The sequence below is a fragment of the Ixodes scapularis genome, unplaced genomic scaffold, assembly GCF_016920785.2.
Source record: "Ixodes scapularis isolate PalLabHiFi unplaced genomic scaffold, ASM1692078v2 PGA_scaffold1__304_contigs__length_218370807, whole genome shotgun sequence".
In the NCBI taxonomy this organism is placed as follows: domain Eukaryota; kingdom Metazoa; phylum Arthropoda; class Arachnida; order Ixodida; family Ixodidae; genus Ixodes; species Ixodes scapularis.
Window position 1 is genome coordinate 214,096,526 of NW_024609846.1, and position 14,066 is coordinate 214,110,591.

Consider the following 14,066-nt stretch of genomic DNA (forward strand, 5'->3'; position numbering starts at 1 on the left):
ATGCCAAAGAAGGCTGACTCACGCGGGTTGCCCTCTCTTTTTATTTATATTTGCCACAACCAATCGGAACGAAAGAGCGCCGTTAAAACTGTTTTTTTTTTTTTTTTTTTTTTTGCAAACTACCATGGACGCATTTTGTTCTAGATCCTAGGTCATAACAGCTTCGTTGTAAAAGAAAAAGGAGCTTTTGTCTGGCTCTGTGTGAAAACGAGTGAGCTTTTGTCCGGTGAGCTTCTCTCGGGTGAGCTTATGTCCAGTAAGCTTTTGTCCGGTTACCTTCAAAGGGGGGGGGGGGGGATATTCGTTTATTGAAATCTGGGCATAACGAATACGTTTCATTAATTCAACTCATTCAGGCTCCATTTGGTGTGTGGCATCTATTGACAGCGTGCTCTGACGCGGTTACAAGTTAAAAATTGGAATTAGAAGAATCTGGTGGACAGGTTGGCTATACCTCATGGTAAAATTAGGACAAAGACAAAAAAGAAAGAACGCAGAAACTAGACGGAGAGCTACTTACAACTGGCTTTTATTGCTAAGTGAGAGCAAGACAAAGAAGTACTGACTGTTAAAGGAGGAAGACACGAATAAAAATACACAAAGATTTGTCAATAAAGAAAGAGGCAGGAGAGAAAGAGGCAAATACTCATGAGAAAGAAAGAGAAAAAGAAGTGGACCCCTTCTTTTTCTTCTTTTCCTTTTTATTGTTATTTCTTTCTCATTCCTGTCCCTTCTTTTACTGACTATTTTGCGTGTGTTTTCATCTGGCCGAACGCCCGTGCATTTCCCCCCCTAAATCTAGCGGGGAAATTGATGTCACGTGGCCTGACGTCACGTAGCACCAAGTCACATGACGTCATAGTTTCATGTGACACCACCGCTGTGCTCTGTGATGTCGGGTCATGCGACATGACGTGAAGTGAAACTCCCCACTAAATCTAGCGGGTAAATTGATGTCACGTGACCCGACTTGACGTGATATCACGTCAAGCGATCAAACATTATAAAAAAAAATTCGAACTAAATATAGCAAAAAACTTGGCGTCCAGTGACCTCACGGCATGTTACGTCAAGGGATCCCTTGGCACCACACATTTTACCGGTGACGTCAGACCACGTGATCATGTCATGTGTCGTCAGGTCACGACACGGAAATTTTTCCGCCAAATTTAACGAAAAAGTCAGCTTAACGGAACCTTACGTCACACTAAACATTCCCGCTACATTTAGTGCAAAAATATTGCGTGACGTCAAGCCAGGTAATGTCGATTCCTCGTTAAATTAGCGGGGAACCTAATAAAAATTATTCTTTCCACTCAGAAACGTCTGTTTAATATCCTCTGGCCAGATTTTAACTAACGCTCCTAAAACACTGCCGCTGAGCACGGCTAATGACCCCTTCGACGAGAGCACACGGCACCGCGTCTATAATCTGTCACGAGATTTTGTATGCAGCATAGAAAAAGGAATTGACACGGGAACATGGCTTTCAGGTTTGCTTTCCTTTCGCATGTGCTCATGAAAGGAAAGCGAATCTGTAAGCTCTGCGCTCGCGCCTGTGCTTGTGCCTCTGCTGCACGCAACTCATCAGATAAAGCATAGCAATGGTGTTAATAATACGAGGGTAAGAAATGTGTCGAAGGAGTTACGGAGGGTGCATAGCTGTACAACATAGAATTTACTTCATGCATCTAGAGCAGTGACCGCCCTTATGCTTTTCAACCCCTTGAGATGACGAACTGTATACTCGTAGAAGGAGATATCGGCGCATTGGTGGGGAACAAACTGCTTGTGACGTTTTAATATACAGGGTGTTTTGGACAAACGATACCTGTGTTTTTCGGCCAGCGTAAACGAGTTACGCATCACAGAACGCTGAGATGCGCTATCCGCTGGCATTAAAGGCAAAAGCTTGGGAGCATTATTTCAGCTTAATGACTCGCCCGTTCATGTTGCTTGCTCATACTAGGCCTAACGTTAGTCGTTGTTATCAAGCAGAAAAATACCGTTGTTGTTACGCCCCAAGCACACGCTATATCTTGGAGGGCTCGTGCCAGTCAACGTTGATATGCACCTTCCATAAACCAAAGTTATCGTTCCCTGCAGCTCGTAGCGTAGACTGCGCACTCGACTACGTACCAGACAGCCGGTAATGGCAGATTCGCTGACGGACGATTAGCGGACATGTCCTCACGTGATCAATCCGACCGCCGATCAGTTTGTCATTCAATTCGGCCAGAAGTTGTAACAGTGGTGACGAGGCGAACGCAGACAACAACGGGCAGAATAGGGCCACTGCAGGGATGGCAAGTAGGACTAGGATGGCGTTCGAAGTCCCCTCAGATAAATTAAAATCGTATTTGATTCGAGTTGAAACCTACTTTGAGGGAAATTATACGGCGGAAGAGGGAGGGTACGAGCATTGTTGCGGCTGCGTTAGGCTCTAGAACGATTGAAGTCTTGAGAGGAGGGTAGGCACCGCGAAAGATCAACGAACCAGTGGACATTCCCGATCAACGCCACCCTCCTCGACCAAATGAAATTGCGGAAAGCTACACGTTTTTGGATCGTCGGTAGCAAGAAGGGAAGTCTGTAAACGATATCATTGTAGAAGTGCCAAAAATAACCAAGAGCTGCGATTTCGGCGACCGCCTAGACCGAATGCTAAGGGATCGTATTTTTCGTGGAGAGCGAAGTCCCACGTTTCAGCGTCAGGTATTTTCAAGGCGTGATATAACGCGGCAAACAGGTGAGAAGTTTGAGACCGCGTCCGTAAACTGTTGAAAAGAAATCAGACTACCGAGCAAAGACGAATAGAACATGTCCCATCTTTCGGCATCACATCCAATGCACTTTTCCCGGTCACAAACATGAACTGTATCATCAATCTACGGAGAAGAACTGAACTGAACATGTCCCGTCTTTCGGCATTACATCTGATGTACTGCGCTCATTCACAACCTTGGAATTTACCGTATAGAAACGCAAATGGACCTACTTAGGTAATAAGTGTCCATTTTACTCATGGCTAAAAAGGACCTTACGGTAGATTCTCTATGTGCGTGTTACAACTTCCCGGCGCATTGAGCGAGTCTAAAAACGCCAAACAATTTTTATTTCTATCTATCTTTGTCACTCCGCGTAAGCACACCACCACGTGAACCGCAGCACACAGCGTGCTGGGCGCGGAGGATGACAGCCACAATATCACGCAACCCAAGCGAATCGAACCATACACGTCCTGCACCTCCCGTTGGAAAACATATTGAGTACGGGATGCTCCGGCATCAAGTCTTCAACCGCTGTTTACCCAGCGCGGACACACATTCAGTCCACCATTTACAGGAGGCCGCACTGTGCATGTCCGCCACTTCTGAATGTGCACCTATTCTGCATGTGCACCTCCTCTGCATGCGCACCTTGTTTGCATGCGCACATCTCTTCTGCGGAGCTCGGTAGCTCGCTCGCTCTGCGGAACAGCCACGAATGTGCTCCGAAAAATCAGCCTTTTTGACTATTTACGACCCCTAACACCCGCATCTTGAATATCATCCAATGCACAAAGTTATGCGGTTACCCCAGTAGGTTTTTTGCGGACACCAGCCCAATTTTTAACTCCGCTTGGGGCTTTGACGGCCCACCTCGCCGGACGCCAAGCTAAGCCTAACAGTCTGCCGGAGGTGCCCTGGGGCAGGGGCATAGCCAGACATTTTTCGGGGGGTGAGTGGAGGGGAGGGGGGAGATAGAGAGAGAGAGGACTGAGGTGGTTGGGAGTCGGAACGTCCATGATTTGGGGTAAGGGGAGGGGGGAGGAGGGGGTTTTAGATGCTTGTGTATATTAAAGGCCTGTTTCTTTCGGCCAGTTGGTGCGACCGCGTCCGCAAGGTTCCACCATGTAATGCTGACAGTAGTATATGAGAGACATGGCCATAAATGCGGCACTGTAGCATCAGTTAATGCACGAGGTAGGTTTGAATACAAGTGCCTGTCAGCGTCTATCTATGCACCCTCTCAGGATACGATACAAAAATTGGAATCAATAAAATATAGGCCGTGTCTGCTCTATGTTCTGTGGTGTTTCTTTATGCTGACGCCAGCCTTCTTGCAAGGCTGTTACTTAAGGAACCCTCGCAAATATTTTGGTGCAAGAACGTCAGAAAGGCATATAGCATTTCTGATCAAGCACCGAGAAAGACACCGATGCCAAGAGTGCCGCAAAAAGCTATAATATTGTCATATGGGCAGTCCCCCTCTTCAAAGAGGGGGGCTGCGTTTGAGATAATTATTTTCTATCTTTTATCACTGGAGGCTACGTTTTCTGGCAATGGTCGGTAGAAGTCGCGGCCGCAGCTTTCTGATGTAAAATTAAGGCTAAACTCAGTGGAACGAAAACAATCGACCAACTTCTTCCGGAGGCGTTCGCTCTGCGCGTGTCGTAAGAATATTGGCTGTTGCGCCGGGCGCAAAGCGAACGGGCCACCGGGTGAAATTAGTCGGTTGTTCTCCACATATTCGCTACATGGAGTTTGTGGTCGGTTTGCCCTCCTGCATACCCGACCCGGAGGAGTAACAAGGAGCCAGCAGTTTCAAGAACAAGGAACTACATTTAATTGAACATACACCATTCTAATACTAACAGAAACCAGGAAGCACCGGCGGCGCCCAAGTCCAGCCTGCGACTCCCGGTGCGCTGCCTCTCCTCCGCCTTATCTAGGCGGCGCGCACGATGTGCGCGTGGCCGGCGTGACGTTGCCGCCACGCGGGAAATGTTCGCCACCTGTGCCCCGCAGTCGGGCAACTGGGCTGGGGAGCCCACCAGTTATGTTTAAAGAGTATGTTTCTTTGAGCTGCTTTATTTTCATTTTTTACAGCGTCCCTGAGGAGCATGATGACACGCAAGCCAAACGCGACATAAAATTATTCCATTGCGCTTTCCAGGGGCGCTGCTAGAAACTTGAAATCTATATGCCTATGAACGTTTTCCTCCCCAGTCGCATGGCCGCTGCCATTTTGGAATCACATGAAGCGGACGCCATTAGTTTTCTTAAACTCGTCGCTCCAGTCTTCCCTCCGCACCCCGGCGGATACGTTGTAGACGTGTTTTTGTCGAGTTCCACCGCCGCTTTCTTAGCTTTCTTTCTCAAATATAGTACGATACCTACATCCACTGCCTAATTGCATTACATCACAATGTTCCCAACTTCTGCAGTTAATTTTATAGCACGATCTCACTATCGTGCTATAAAAGCCCTGAGACACTTTGATTTGAAGACAGCACAAGGGTTTAACTTTAAAGATCAATTAAGTATGACAACTCAGGTTTGTTCACTAATAGTGGCGGGACATTTGTAATTAGAAGTGCGTATATTTATGATCGCTCATTTAGGATTCGAAGATGTCAATAGTCAGCGTAACGAGACCGTGTGTTTTTGTCTGAAAGCATCGTCCCCTGTATCCATAATAGATCAAAAACAGTTTATGTTGAACATGGTAGGGGACTCGTGGAAGGGATCACCTACATGAGTTAGTTGTTTTCAATCGTATATTTATATAAACATTTTGTTGGTCAGTTTACTTATGCATTAGTCAGTTTACTTTTGCAAACTAGTGTCATTGGGTGCGGCCACAGACGATGATATTCTTCCTCGTAAATCGTCAGTTTAGTTGTTTCGCCGCCGGTCATAATCATGTGCAACATAGGTGCTTGTAAAAAGGCCAAAAATTTAGGCTCGAAGCACTTCGTAGTCCTCAGAGTGGCTCAATACCACTGTTACATTGGTTTCGTGCTGCAATGGAAACATTTGTATCAAAATATGAAAGGGGCGATGCAACGATTTTTATACTTCGCGCAAATACGGCTTAATTCGGATCCCTGACTTTAATGACCTGTGAAACACCACTTCGTTTTTCACCTCACGCGATCGAAGTCGCAGAAACAAATTAAAGAAAAACGAGCAGCATTCACCCCCTCATCTTTCAGCCAGAACAAGTGGTCACTGGATCTGAGCGGATTATGTGCCACCAATGTTTATCATAGTTACACACTGGAGTTGTCAAGGCATAGGACACGCGCTGAGTTTCAGACATTGTTATGGTTCAGTTATTGTCGTCCTTGCAGCCATTGGACATGGGCCGCTACCCGACTGCTTTTCGAGCTATAGACTATCACTAGCCCAGATAGAGTGCCCACGCAATGCACTGGTTCAATCTATGAGCTGCATTCAAATATCGTCACTGCGCGGGAATGTGACCACCCATTTTCGTCATCAAGTTTTAGAAGGAGAGATTCAATGAAAACGCTCAGTTTTTTCATGAAAATTACACCTCAACAATGAAGTTACTTTGCAAGTGGCGTTGTGTGCGAGTATCCTTGAGTCCCACTACTGCCAGTAAGCTCGTGCAAAGTGAAAAACAATCCAATTGAATATCGTTGCACGACGCATTGAAGCGAAAACGACAGAAAACAGAGAGTGGACTCGGCTTCAGCACGACTGGCAAAATGCTGAGCAATCCTTTCTGCTTTGTGCTACAGGTTGTGACCGTGCTCTTCGGAGCCAAGCCAGCGTCGCATGGCAGCACTCGAGCAGCGACCACTGCTGACTGTAAACGTGGACTTCCCACCGAGTCACCAGCGCGTGAAGACTGCTGCGTCATCAATGAGCCGTTCTTGCCATACGTCACGCCTTCCCGATTTGACCGCTCTGCAGTGACGTCTCGTCACGTGAGTCGTCCAGCGGCTGTAAGAGCATCTACGACGCCGTTCTTCACCAGTGGGCTCGGCAGCAGCACGACTAGCAAAAAGCAACCCTTTCAACTTTGTGCTACAGGTTAATGATTACATGCCACCTTACTGTTACTATAGCAATGACCGCCTTTTAATGCTACTGCCCTGCCAACTGCGTGTAAGATGCCTGCTGAATTGTGTTAGTAATGTTGTTTCACATTCTTTAGATATCTAAGTTTGCGGAGATGTAGAAGCAAATCTAGGACCCGAAGACGATCTTTTGCTCCAATCACTTGAAGGACAGGGCAAAATTAATGCCAGTATTCAAGAAGACGTGGCCACCCAAAACAAAATTGAAAATAAAATTACTGCATTGAGTAAACGAATTAATGAGATAGAACTGGAAGTAGCCGGCTTGAACGCATTAACCGACCAAGTTAAAATCGTGGAAACTACAATGACGAGGTTCGACTCGCAGTTATCCTCACTATTGGCCAAGGTTGACGACTTGGGGAATCGAAGCCGCAAGAATTATTTGATCCCATATGGCCGGGATGAACCTAGTGCGGAGACACCGGAGGAGCTTGAAAGAAAAGTATTGAAGAATGTTTTCTTTTAGAAACTGGCTATTAGAAACTGGGCAGTTCTATCTGCTACTAAAATAGAAATATGTCATACACTTGGTCGAAAAATTGAAAATAAACCTCGTCCTACCATTTTTTAATTTCTGATCTACTAATAAAAGACGGCTATACTAAAGTGTGCCTACAAACATAAAGGCACGGCGATATCGCTATCAGAGGACTATTGTTTCAGGATTCGCGAAATAAGAAAACAGAAAAATTTTGGTCGAAGAGAGAAAAAAAGGAGCGAAAGTAAAACTTGTATGCGATAAGCTGAGTGTTGATAAGGTACTGTTTGGTTGGGACGAAGGAAAATGCTCGGGCGCTTTAGGCTGAGCAAGAACGATAACGATAAGAGACGACGTAGCGGCGGCCCTGGATCATTGAAAGAATTGAGCATAAATTGCAAGAGCGTTCTTAACAAGGTCACCGAGTTAGAGGGACTTTCTCATGATCCAGATATCATTATTTTAACTGAGACGTGGTTAAGCGAGAACATATATTAAAGTGAATTTGTTCCTATTGGATTCAGTGTTTACCGGAAAGAAAGTCAAACTAAAGATGGCGGAATGTGTGTCCTTTTTAAGAACTCTTTAAAAATACTCAGCATGCCAGATGTTCCTGATATTGAGCGTATTTTCTGCAAAGCTTACAGTGGTAAGATTAGGTACGTCATAGGAGTTTTTTACAGATCTCCTAATTCTTCGGCTGCTGTCTTTGAGGAGTTAAGGAATTATGTTAGCGTACATATTAGGACTGGTGATGGGATTATTTTGTCAGGAGATTTTAATTTGCCAATTGTTGATGGGCGAAACTTTTCCGTCGTAAATCAGAGTGACGAATGAGGTGAAGCAATGTTGGATATGGCATTTACTTTTGACTTGTTGCAAGTCGTTGAAGATTTCCCGAGGATTCCAATTAGCTGTAAATTAGTATTTAACCTTTTTTTCTTTGTAAGTGGAACGATATCTGGTAATACTGAATGTGAGGCAGTACATGGAATGTCAAATCATCAGGCGGTTTTATTGACCGTAGATTACGTTTCTCTGCACCGAGGTTGCAAAACCTCGTGTTTCCGCAACTTCGCTCGTGCCGACGACGTTTCCGTTATAGACATGTTTTCCTTCAACTTTGACGCTTTCGAGAACAGCACAAGCAATACACAAGATCTTTTTTTAACTGCTTCAAAAATTTTGTAAATGAATGCATTGAATGGTTTGTGCCATGCATTGTAAAAAGGAATTCGCGCTGTTTTTCAATATGGATTCATACCAACTAACGCAACTTTTCATTTTAATAAAAATAGACCCTGGATATCTCGGGAGACAGTACTGCTGTGGAGGCAACTAAAGCTCCTAAAAATAAAAAAAGAAGATATGCGTGGGCAAGCATAAATTGAATGAAATGATCTCCGATATTACCACTCAGTTTAAAGATCAATTGGCCAAGGAGAAACAACACTATACGGCGAATCATTACCGCATTTCATAACCACTCTCTCCTCGGAGATTCTGGCGGTCAATATCTCGATCTTCAAGATCCTGTGACATAATTAAAATTAATCGTAGTCAAGTTTGTTGTGAGAAAATTTTCAAATGCATATATTGAACACTACAAATCGGTTTACCCGCGCGACAATAGTGTTTTATAGCAAGTTTTGATAGGCATTTCCCACCCTTTTCTGATGTTGTTATTAGTGAACATGGTATATTGAACATGCTGCTGAAACTAGATATTAAAGAATCCCGTGAACCCGACAACATTCCAAATGCATTTTAAGTAGGTCTGCTGAATGGTTATTGAAGTATATGTAGGTATTATTCTCAAGATTCTTGTACGAGGGCCAAATTCCGGACGACTGTGCAATTTCCAAAGTAAAACCGCTCTATAAAAATGAAAAGAAGCAGTGCATCAAAAACTACCGTCCTGTTTTATTGACATCAAATTGTTGAGGCTTTTAGTACATAATACGTAGCCATATGTCGGAGTTTCTAAAAAAATACAATATTCTGACTCAACATGAGCAAGGTTCTGGACAGTGTTGTACGGAACGGCGTTTCTTTTAGGAGGAACGAAGGAACGCCGCCGTTCCATTTTGAATCGCTAGAACTGGAACGGGAACGCGTTACATTTTTACTGGAACGGAAGGAGTAATGGCGTTCCTTTTTTTCGTCCAGTGGGGTAATTTTTATTTTGTTTCGAACAGGAAAATTTCGAAAATACAAAAACAATATCTTTACGAAGTGCAGGATCTCGTTACCTTCTTGGCTACTAACCTTGTGGATTATTTTGTGTGATCCTCGCTTGCTAACACTTTCGGGTACAGTAGAGCTGGTGGACATTGATTCTTTTTTTAAGTGCCCGGAACTGCGATACAAAAAGCAAGGCTTTTAGTCGTAGGACAAGACAAAGAAAGAGGGTTGTTTCAAGCTCAGATACTTTCTTTGGTTCCACGAATACTCATACACCCACAAATCTAAGGCCGACTTAAGCCGCTTGTGAACTTCCATAACGAGACATACCGTTACAGCATGATCACAGACTGCCAGACATCGAACGCACACTTTTATCCCGAACATTGGTCACTTAAAAGATACAAAAAAAAATATTTAATGCTTCTTTTGTCCCCCCCCCCCCCCCCCCAACCCCCCCTTAAAAATGAACAACAAAGCCAACGTTACAAAGAAATATTTGTAGTTTCTAAGACTGACCTCCCAAAAGCCCTGCCCTCTCCTCGACTTGCTCGCCTTGCGGACAGCAACATCGAGAAGCAACTGTTGTTAAGTTCGAACAAGGGACTTTGCTCAATTGAAACGTGTGAGGTTGCTATAAAACGCTCGTACAATGTTGGGTAAACGTACATTCGGCTCGTCTGAATCGTCCGCTCCAAACATGAATATGGTTAAAAGCTGAGATTTTTAACATAAATATATCAACAAATGAAACCCTGCTTCCGCTTTGTTTTCTTCTCCTGTTGCCCTTCCATGACGACATGCAAACTCGTATGTTGACTACTAATGGGATAGATAAAAAAACTCTGCTTGATTAAACTAAATATAGTAATTAGCGAAATACAAATGTAACCCATATGTAACGATACGTTCCATTTTTTAAACTGTAACGGGAACGAGTTCCTTTTTCACAGATGTAACTTGTAAGGGGAACGCGTTCCAAAAATCAGAAAGAACGAGGAACGAGCTTTCGTTCCTTTTTTTGAGGAACGTGAACAACACTGGTTCTGGAAAGGCTGTTCAACATGTACTCAGCTAACTGAAACGATACACGACTTTCCAACATTGATCAATAACCGGAAACAGAAAAACGCAATTTTTATGGACTTTACGAAACCATTTGATAAGGTACCTTAGGAGAAGTTATTATACCAGCTAGATAAGATGTTTAAAAACACACAGTTAGTTAAGTAGAGTTCGGCGTACCTTTTTAATAGACAACAATTTGTAGTGTTTAATGAATGTTCTTCTAAGAAACTTCCCATTGACTCTGGTGTTCCCCAGAGTCAATGGACCATTGCTTTGTAAAATATTTATGAATGACACTGTGCAAGACATTCCCGTTAAAATTAAACTATGTGCTTATGATTGTGTAATTTAGTCAGAATTAGATAGTATATTAGATCAGTCGTTGCTAAATAGTGCTTTTCAAAGAGTTTCTGCGTGGTGTGATGCATGGCATATGTATTAACTATGACAAAACTGTTTTTATAACAAACAAGAAAATCCCATTAACATTTTATTACTTTCTTAATATTACCTTTCTTTTCGAGGTAACACACTGGAAGTACTTAAATCTGTGGATCTCAAAGAATCTTACTTGGCTGCAACACATTAGGCAGTTTTCGTACACCGCGTTTCCCCCTCCGCTATGCCTTCCGCAGCGAAGGGGCCGCTACTGCGCCTGCGCGACAATGGCCTTGACTGTAGAGTTCCGGGTATCGTAGCGAGTTGCGGAGAGCGTTGCAGGACGGCGAAAACGATCTACGAAAACTCCCTATTGACTCCGTACGATCTAACGCCATACGTAAGTTGTTCTTTCTCAAAAGAGCCTTGAAACTTTCTACGATTCCTGTTCGCCTTCTAGCATATAAATCGATTGTTCAACCAAAGTTAGATTATGTTGCTATTATATGGGACCCTTTCACCATTAATAAAATTAATAAAATTGATAGCGTGAAAAAGAAATCCGCTTGCTGAAGATGGGGCAGCTGAGCTTAAAGGGATTGTCCGGTCGAAACCGGAAGTACTTAGGTTCTTCCGCTCGTTACGTCGAGGGAGTCTTCATATAGACAAACGTCATTTTTGTTTTTATATGTGATCTCCCGTTATTATTTAAACCTTTCATGAGCCTATGTACAAAACTGCACCCCGAATTTCGCCTCTGACATCTAGGTGCTGCGTGACGTCACAAAACGCAAAGGTTTGTCGGATGGTCGGGATAACAAGCGTTGGTCGATGGATGTCTTGTATTTTGTTTGGAATTATATCGTCTCCTAGGCAGTACCCTACTGAAATACCTTTTTTGTTTTTTTAATGCAGTTCCCAAGCACGTGCAAAAAAAAAGTCACGCCTGTTAGCAGGATATTACTTGCAGACAGCCATAAGCTTCGAGCAAACGTATGCCGTTTCGCGCAAACACAACTGCAACGGACGCCGATCGAACTATGGGCGCTTGCAAAGCCAAGGATGCAGATTTCGCCTCTGAAGCGGCAACTAGGTACACGAAGCGGCATCTGGGTACACATTTCGGTGGTTCCACTGGATCGGTGATGAGGCTCATTCCCTCAGAGGCGATGTCTGCGGGTCGAAGGCAAACGGCGAACCGTTCAAATGCATGTCGTCACTTGACTTGGACGAACTTGGTGAATCGTAGTCACGCTCTATTTTCACACGCGGGTCAAACAAATATCGGACTGCGCGCGTGCTAAATACAACTTCTGGTATCATTTCGAGATGACCTAGCTGTTGGTTTCAGATTTGCTGCATAATCAAGGTCTATTCTATTCGGCCAGGAAGCTCTGAACTACAGTCGGTTACAAGTCAAGAAGGTAGCGGCAAATGCCCCTCAAAAGGAACCTTTGCATTTCGACGATAGGTTCGCGGCATCAGGATGATTTTGCGTCGGGAGTCACTGGCGGCAGCGCGCGCTCGGTATGCCGGTCACCTCGAAGACGAAGGCCTGACAATAGCGTCTTGGCCAAGACAGTTATCGACCGTAACTTTGGCGTCAAGTTGAAGCGAAAATCGGCAAAAATGACGATTCTCGGCGTTTTTCCCAGGCCCGTTAGTGGGCGTCCACAGATACCAGCGGACAAAGCATGCAGTATACTCAGCTGCGGGGACATGCGAGTGCCAACGCACTAAGTCCCAGACCTCTGCAATGTATCAGAGTCGTCAATATGCATCCAAGGGCAACTAAAGGCAGGGACAATAATGAGGGCAATACCTTTTCCGTGTCTGTAAGTAAGAATATCGACTCTGTGGATCCCCACATAGCACTAAAAAGAAACAATTTACGTGAGCCAATATTTCAACACTCACCACAGGGAGCCAAACCTACGCGAGCAGGTGCCTAAAACGCTTTCAGGATATCATAATCAAGCAAATTCCCACCCTCAGTTAGGATCTCAATTCCGCGTCCACCGCGGGTACGTTATCATAAATGAGAGGAAATGCAACCTCCGTATCGGCGTTTTTGTTAAAGATCGCAGACATTTCAGCAAGAGCTGCGACAAATGGCACCACGAGCAGAGTCGGAGGAGGAGTGTCGTCTCCAATCGCCGTCTGCTTCTGCACGGACGCTGAACTGAGTCCGGAGCCGGTGCAAGATTTTGAGGAACTGGGGCTGAACGCGTTCAGAACTGGGATGAATCGAACGCGCCAGTGCAGCGGTCGTGCAACTTCCGGTTGAATCGAATGCACCAGTTCCTGCACTGCTGAACTAGTTCAGCCAGTTCAGGCGAATCGAACAGACCTAAATTGACTGATCTGATTTGGGCAAGGAGTGGGTGGACGTACTTTAATATCGTTGGCACAGCATCACACCTCAGCTTACAGGTCCGCTTAGAGCTCAGCTCGTAGCCCTCTTCTGTGAGATGATTGCTGCATAAGCGGGATCTCGATCTTGACGGGAAGCCAGTCCCTACGCACGACGACGATCCACTTTGCTCGTCACTGCACGTCTAGCGGAAAAGTGCGGAACGTCATGCCTTAGCTCGCATGTGCTTCCCGGTGGTTGTGGCACCCAGCCGCGAAACAAAAATCTCACCTAACCACGAAACAAGTCGAGCACAGCAACAAAAACGAAGCACGCTGAGGCGTTCACTCGCAGGCAAACGACGAGACAAAAATGCTCGCTTTGTGTTTTGTGACGTCAGAGCTTCAATGTTTCCAACATAAGCAGCGTTTACGCTAGAATGCGATTGGAGCAGTATAAATTCAATTACTCACGCAGAGGGGCATATAATATTCAGATATTGCACGTACGATGCGTCTTGAGGCAATAACAATGATATTCAATTGTTTTCTCGAATACAAAATTTGACCGGACAATCCCTTTAAGAGTGCAACAGCCCGTCGCGCGCTAACAGCCTCGAAACGTAACGGGATGTCAAGACATTGTCCTTGCACTATGATGACTACGGATCGACAATCACTGTGAAATGTCGGAAGCATAACTAAAATTGTGTGCTGGCCGCCGTTGTC